Source organism: Colobus angolensis, unplaced genomic scaffold, assembly GCF_000951035.1.
Source record: "Colobus angolensis palliatus isolate OR3802 unplaced genomic scaffold, Cang.pa_1.0 Scaffold84, whole genome shotgun sequence".
NCBI lineage: Eukaryota > Metazoa > Chordata > Mammalia > Primates > Cercopithecidae > Colobus > Colobus angolensis.
Genome location: NW_012122265.1, coordinates 1,561,134 through 1,568,435, shown reverse-complemented (window position 1 = coordinate 1,568,435; position 7,302 = coordinate 1,561,134). Strand labels below are relative to the sequence as shown.

At 45.0% G+C, this 7,302-nt stretch overlaps 1 long non-coding RNA gene across 1 annotated transcript; it reads right to left on the bottom strand.

The window, feature by feature from the left end:
• Positions 1-6,014: 6,014 nt before the first annotated feature.
• Positions 6,015-7,163, bottom strand: LOC105503218. Its single transcript, XR_001000445.1, has 2 exons — positions 7,052-7,163; positions 6,015-6,886 (listed from the first exon to the last, which is right to left on the bottom strand). It is a non-coding gene; the product is annotated as an uncharacterized LOC105503218 (long non-coding RNA).
• Between the last annotated feature and the right edge of the window lie 139 nt (positions 7,164-7,302).

The following is a 7,302-nucleotide window of genomic DNA, read 5'->3' as shown; positions in this document are numbered from 1 at the left end:
TACCTCTGGCCCGCGAACCGGGGCAGTCTCCCCAGTTGCTGATGTTTACTTCCTCTCAACAGGATTTGGGGGTTTTAGCATTTAACTCTTATACTTCTTTGGTTACATATATGCTTCTGTATTTTATTATATTATTAATTAAAATTTTCTTAATTTCATGTTCAGATTGTCTATTACTAATGTATAGAAATTCAGTGGATTTTTGTGTATCGATACTGTACTCTGCACCTTTGCTGGATTTTTTATTAGTTCTAACAGGAGTGTTTGTGTTTATTCTGCTTACGGCTCTCCAAAATTCTCAAATCTGTGTTTTTTTTTTTTTTTTTTTTGTCTTTGACTAACTTTGGGAGACTCTCAGTCATCACCTCTCCAAATAGTTCTTCTTCCACGATCTCTCTTAGGATCATAAGTGGACATTCACAAGAGCGCGTTGAAGTGTTTTAAAGGTCTTGGATGCTTGGTTTAGTTCTCGCTCTTTCTCTTTTTTCTCTTTGTGTTCATTGTGGATGATTTCTACTCACCTGTCTCCCAGTTTATGGATTCGTTCCTTAGTTCTGTCCAGTGTGTTAATTAGCCTATCACAAGAATGTTGATATTGTGGGTGGGGGGAGGGGTGTGAAGAGGCTATTTCCATTTGACTTTTGTTATTTTTGAGACAGGACCATGCTCTGTTGCCCAGGCTGGAGTGCAATGTAGTTCGATCACAGTTCACTGCAGCCTCTAGCTCCTGGGCTCAAGAGATCCTCCTGCTTCAGCCTTCAAAGTAGCTGGGACTATAATCGCAGCACTTTGGGAGGCTGAGGTGAGTGGATCTGCCCACCTTGGCCTCCCAGAGTGCTGGGATTGCAGACATGAGCCCCCGTGCCCAGCCTATCAGTTATTTTAAAGTCCCTGTGCAACACTGTCACCATTGGAGTCATCTCTAAGTCGGATTCTATTAATTGTTTTATCACATGGCCATGGTTCATTTTACCTTCCTTTCTTGCTATCTTATAAATTTTAATTGTATTTCAGATACTGTGTCCAGAGAATAATAGAGACAGAGGCAGGTAGCTTTTATGCCCCAGATGGGTTTGGGTCACCTTGTTCCAGGTATCAGTGTGGGATCTGTGCCAGCCTGGACCATGGGTGGGCCAGATCAGGGTGAGGTGTGGCCACCATTACTTCAGGGCATCAGAGACGGTGAGGCCTCCTGGGCAAGCTCACCTTACCTGGTGCTGCAGCCCGGGGCTGGGGACCGGGGAGGGTTTTCTTTTCTTTTCTTTTCTTTTCTTTTCTTTTCTCTTTTCTTTTCTTTTCTTTCCTTTCCTTTTCTTTTTTTTCTTTCCTTTTCCTTTTTTTCTTTTCTTTTCTTTTCTTTTCTTTTTGAGACAGAGTCTTGCTCTGTCTCCCAGGATGGAGTGCAGTGGTGCAATCTCAGCTCACTGCAAGCTCCGCCTCCCAGGTTCATGCCATCCTCCTCCCTCAGCCCCCCAAGTAGCTGGGACTACAGGTGTGCGTCACCACACCTGGCTAATTTTTTTGTATTTTTATTAGAGACAGGGTTTCACCATGTTAGCCAGGATGGTCTCAAACTCCTGAGCTCGTGATCTCCCCGCCTCAGCCTCCCAAAGTGCTGGGATTACAGCCATGAGCCACCGCACCCGGCCCCAGGGAGGGTTTTCTCAGTGCCCCTACACCTCTGTTGCAGCAGACCCTCCATGCCTGAACCACAGAGGCGGTTTTCTCCATGTTCTTGCCCCTTCATTCATTTTACGCAACAAATATTTATTGAGCAACTACTATGTGCCAGGCACTGAGCTCAAGTATGGTTTATTCTAGCAAGGCAGGAAGATAGCAGCAAGTCTATTTATGTAATTCTGGAATTTCACAAATGACGAAACCTATGACTACTCAAGTATTAGCTCCAAAAGCTGGTAAAATTCAACAAAGTTCAAAAAGTTACAGTTCAGCATCCGTGTATGTTAGAAAAAAAGAAAAACTTGAAAAGCTATTAATATCTAACTTCTGAAGAATATCCCTTGGGAAGTGATATTAAATGTCACATAGAAGTGAAACATTAGGAGAAGCAGCTACTACCTGTCTTATTAAACATTGTTTTGAATGATAGCATTGGGATACACTAAAAAGTAAATGCAGTTCAAAATATTTAAAAGGAAAAAATGCAACAACTAGAACAAAAGCTGAGTAAAGATACAACGTTATAAATCAACGGATTTTCTGGACACCATGTAGAGAAAATATCACGTGACAACATTTCCAATTTATAATTTTAAAATTATAGAATTCTAGGGGCAGCCGGGCATGGTGGCTCACGCCTATAACCCCAGCACTTCGGGAGGCCAAGGCGGCTGGATCACTTGAGGTCAGGAGTTGCCTGGACCACATGGCGAAACCCAGTCTCTACTAAAAATACAAAAAGTTAGCTGGGCATGGTGGCTCATGCCTGTAATCCCAACACTTAGGAGTCTGAGGCAGGAGAATCACTTGAACCTGGGAGGTGGAGGTTGCAATGTGCTGAGATTATACCATTGCACTACAGCCTGGGCAACAAGAGCGAAACCCTATCTCAAAAAAAACAAAGCCTCCTACCCATAAGTTGTAAATAAATGGAGAGCTATAACAGGTCTCTTGATTGAGAACATTTATAACTTCAGATCTCTAAAAATCAACCAATGGATTTAATGATATTCCAATTAAAATAAATAATTACTTTTATCTTGCCAAGTTTTCTCTAAAATTCTCATCGAAAATGTATAGGCAAGTAAGTGTAGCCATTAAAGTTTGGGAGGATGTGTTTAAATTTTTTTTTAAATTTTTATAGCCATTAAAAATTTAAAAGCAAAATATAAAGGAAGAAGAATGAGTGGTGATTTCCCAGACAGCTATCAGAATAGACCATAAAGCTACAGTAATTAAAACAGCACTGCCTTGCTTCTGGACTACATAAATAGAAAGAGGAAGTGGACCCGGGCCCTGGCAGCCTTCTCAGTGTAACTCGGCACCCTGTGGACGGGGTGTCTGAGCCAACAGGAGACAGGGCCTACTGCAGAGGACATGACAACAGAATCAGGTACCTGCAGCAAGGCAGTCCCATCTCAGCTGAGACACAGAGCAAATCCAAGAGGAATCCAAATCCAAACAGAAAAATAAAAGCACAAAATTCCTGGAAGGACACGTGGGGAATATAGTCCTGATATTGGGAGGCCTTGAAAGCATGGTGAAACGCAAACGTCATTAACAGAGAGTTCTGGAGATTTCACTGTTTCAAAAGGAAACACTTCTTTACTGAAAATCACAGTAAAAATGACATAGTACAGATTCAGAGAAAATGTTTCTTACAAATATAACAATAAAAATTAATATCTCTAATACCAAAATTGATTATACAAATCAATAGCAGCTCAGTAGAAAAATGAGCCAAAAGTATGAATATTAATTCTCTCATTTTTTTATGGAATAATGTTTAGAAAAAGAAAAACTTTAAAATTCACAGAGGGGCTAAGTTTTAGGGAATAGTTTTGGGTGTCATCTATATAGATTTTCTCAATAAATATACTAATGTAGTAAATGACATTGATTGCTTTTATATTTTAATTTCGTTTTCCCTAAATTGATCTAGATAGATTTTTTATCAAAAATACCAGGAAGACATATTAATCAAAATACCAAAATATCAAAAATATTTTTTATTAGATAAATTGATTCTAAAATGTATACAAAGGGGCAAAGGAACTAGAATAGCTAAATGATAAAAGAAGAAGAAAGGAGGAAGCCACTCGATGTTAAGAGTCACTCAAAAGCTACCGTAACCCAGAGTGTCACCGTGGAGGAGGACACAGTAGCTCACGCGTGTAATCCTGGCACTTTGGGAGCCCGAGGAGGGAGGATCTCTTGAGGTTAGAGTTCTAGACCTGCCTGGGCAACATAGTGAGATCTCATTTCTAAAATTAAAAAAAAAAAGATTAATTAAAATTAAAAAAATAGAAAATGAAAAAAGACAGTGTCACCCCAGGGAAGAGAGAGAGTGCAGGTACAGGGGCGTGCAGGCCCCCAGGATCACGGTCACCTGGCCTCCCACAAGGGACCAAGAACCGTCAAAGCTGGAAGAGCCGCTTTCCCAACAAGCCGTGCTAGAGCAGACTCATGGGTCCAAAACCGGCCCTAGACCTACATGTTCATATGAAAATTAACTCAAATTGGGGCTGGGCGCAGTGGCTCATGCCTGTAAACCCTGCACTTTGGGAGGCTGAGGCTGGCAGATCACTTGAGGTCAGGAGTTTGCAACCAGCCTGGCTGACATGGTGAAACCCCATCTTTACTAAAAATACAAAAATTGGGCCAGGCATGGTGGCTCATGTCTGTAATCCCAGCACTTTGGAAGGCCGAGGCGGGCAGATCACGAGGTCAGGAGTTCGAAACCAGCCTGGCCACCATGGTGAAACCCTGTCTCTACGAAAAATGCAAAAGTCAGCCAGGCGTGGTGGCAGGCACCTGTAATCCCAGCTACTTGGGAGGCTGAGGCAGGAGAATCGCTTGAACCCAGGAGGCAGAGGTTGCAGTGAGCCAAGATCACATCACTGTATCAAAAAAAAAAAAAAGAAAAGAAAAATAAAATTAACTCAAACTGGATCAAAAACAGTAACACTTTTAGAATAGAAGAAAGTGTCCAGGGCCTGGGGCTTGGCAAGGACTTCCTAGATATAACATCAAAAGCATGATTCATATATTTTTAAAATCAATGAATTAGATCTCATTGAAATTAAAAACTTTTATGCTGTGAAAGGTCCTGTTAGGATGGATGAAAAGATAAGCTGTGGGCTGGGAGAAAATATTTGCAAAACACATGTCTGACAAAGGACTTGTATCTAGAATATAAGAAGAACTCTCAAAACTCAGCAAAACAGAGTCAAATAATCCAGTGAAAGAAGGATCGTGGAGAGGAGGTGGAGATGGCAGATGACGGCACGACACGGCCTTCAACACGCGTGGCCCCAGGGAAACGCACGTTAGGACCGCGGCCCAGTGCCTCTCCATACCTATTAGAACAGCTAACACAAAATACAAGGACAAGAGCAAACGCTGGCAGAGATTCAGAGAAACTTGACCACATTCACTGCGTGTAGAATGTCACACGGTGCATCCACCGTGGAAAAGAGTTTGACAGTTTCTTAAAAAAATGAAACAGATTCTGACCATTTGACCCAGCAGTCACCCTCCTGGGCATTTGTCCCAGAGAAAGAAAGATTTATGGTCACACAAACACCTACACGCGATTGTTCACGGCAGCTCTATTTGTAATAGTCAAAGGCTTCAGAAGGTGAATGGTAAACACAGTGGTCCTTTCCGACCAAGGGAGGCTACTTATCAGTAAAAAGGAAAAAACTATTGACACAGGAAACAGCTTAGATGGTCTCAAGGGCATGTTCCTGAGTGAAGAGCCCATCTGAAAGGGTCCCACGCATTCCATTGACATCGCACTTGCAGCATGACGGATTTATAACCACAGGAAACAGGCCAGAGGGTGTGAGGAGGAAGGAACGGGAATGCGAGTAATGGGTCTCTGGGATGGGGCAGTCCCAGAGATGGCCATGGCACTGGGACAGCTCTGTGTCCTGTTCCTGGTGGTGTGTACACAAATTCCCACACCCTACAGCATGGTATAAAAAATCCAGATACACACATGGCAGCAAGGGCAGCTTCCTGGCTTAGACACACACTCCAGTTAGGGAGACGAAGCCATTGGGAAAACTGGTTGAAGGGTGTATGGGAATCTCTGCACTAGCTTTGAGACTTCCTGTAAATCTGTAATGATTTCAAAATAAAATCTTTAAAAGAAACCAGGAGCTTGATAAAGAGAATATACATCGTATGCCACCTTTTGAATAAAAAAAATTAAGACATACAGGTATTCCGTTATTGTTGCAAACAGAAACCACGGGAAGAAGGAGACAGAACTCATGGACTCGGTGAGTGGAGAACAGAAAGTTTGAGCTTCTGGGGTTACTTAATTATTTCACATTTTAAAATTATTTAAATTAAGTAAAAAAGCATACAGAACAAATCAATGGAACACAAGAAAACAAACAAATGGGCATTTTCAATGCATAAATATTTAGGAGTGGAGACCGGCAAGAGCCCCCTTGCACCCCAAATGGGCCCTGAGGTCTAGGACTGCAGGAGCAGGGTGGGGAGCCCGGCCAGCTGGAGGAACAGACACCAGCGCTCACTGCCTATGTCACCGCCCTCAGTGCTGCCCACAAGAGGGTGGTGCACTGGGTCCCACCACCCCAAATCCCAATGCCAGAGCCAGGCCCAGCTCTGCCGCCCCCCGCCACCCCGTGCGGCACCCAGGCCACGCTGGTGCAAGGCCGTGGCTGATCCGTTCTCAGAGGAAGCTGAGGAGGCAGCCCTGCCCTCGGTGTTTCCCAAGCCCCCTTATCCCAGCAGATTCCTCTCGGGGAAGATAAGCTCCCAGCTTAGCCAGGGCGGGTGGGAAGTCAGAGCTGCTTCCTTAATTGGCATTTTCCAGTTGAGAGCACATTCTCTACCTTTTTCACTTGGATCAGCTAATTGCCAAATGTTTTCATTTTTGAGAAGAAGTGAAATTGCAGAGATGTGGGATTTAGGGAAGGAATGCAAGGATCAATTCTGCCTAATTACGAAACGTCTCAGCGGTCGCTGTGACGGGTCCCAGAGTCGGCCGTGTGGACCCCGGGGCCTCCCGGGCGGTGGGGCCCGGGGCTGTGATGCAGATGTTTACCTGATGTCGTGGCCTGAATCTGGTTTACATTGGAAATCAGACTGTTTACAGGCCAGCACATCTGCCTCTTCCTCTGGCTCTCCTTCATTTTGCTGTAATGTTCTGCAGGTCTCGCTGGGGTCTCTGTGGGAATATCTGTGACATGGAGTGAGCCAGGCCAGCCAGGGGCGGCCCCATCTGGGGACAGCAGCTCACGGCCTGGCCCCGGGTGGGCAGCCTGGGCCTGGGTTGGCGGTGGAGATGGGGGGAGGGTCTGGGGCCCCTGGGCGAGTGGTGGGGTACACAGGCCGTCAGCCCTGCTGCAGGGTTCCCGCGGGGACAGGGAGCCTTCTCCATCCCTGAAACCCATGGCGGGGACAGTGGAGCCATCAGGATGCTGGGACCCTGTGGTGTGTTCTGGAAGCAGAGGCTGGGCGTGGGCACGGGAACCTGTGATTGTCCCCAGATACCGGGAGGCCCACAGGGCCCCAAGTGCTCAGACCCCAGCTACAGATCGGGGCCCCAGTCGTGTGTCAGGGAAGGAGAGGAGCAGGGGCCAC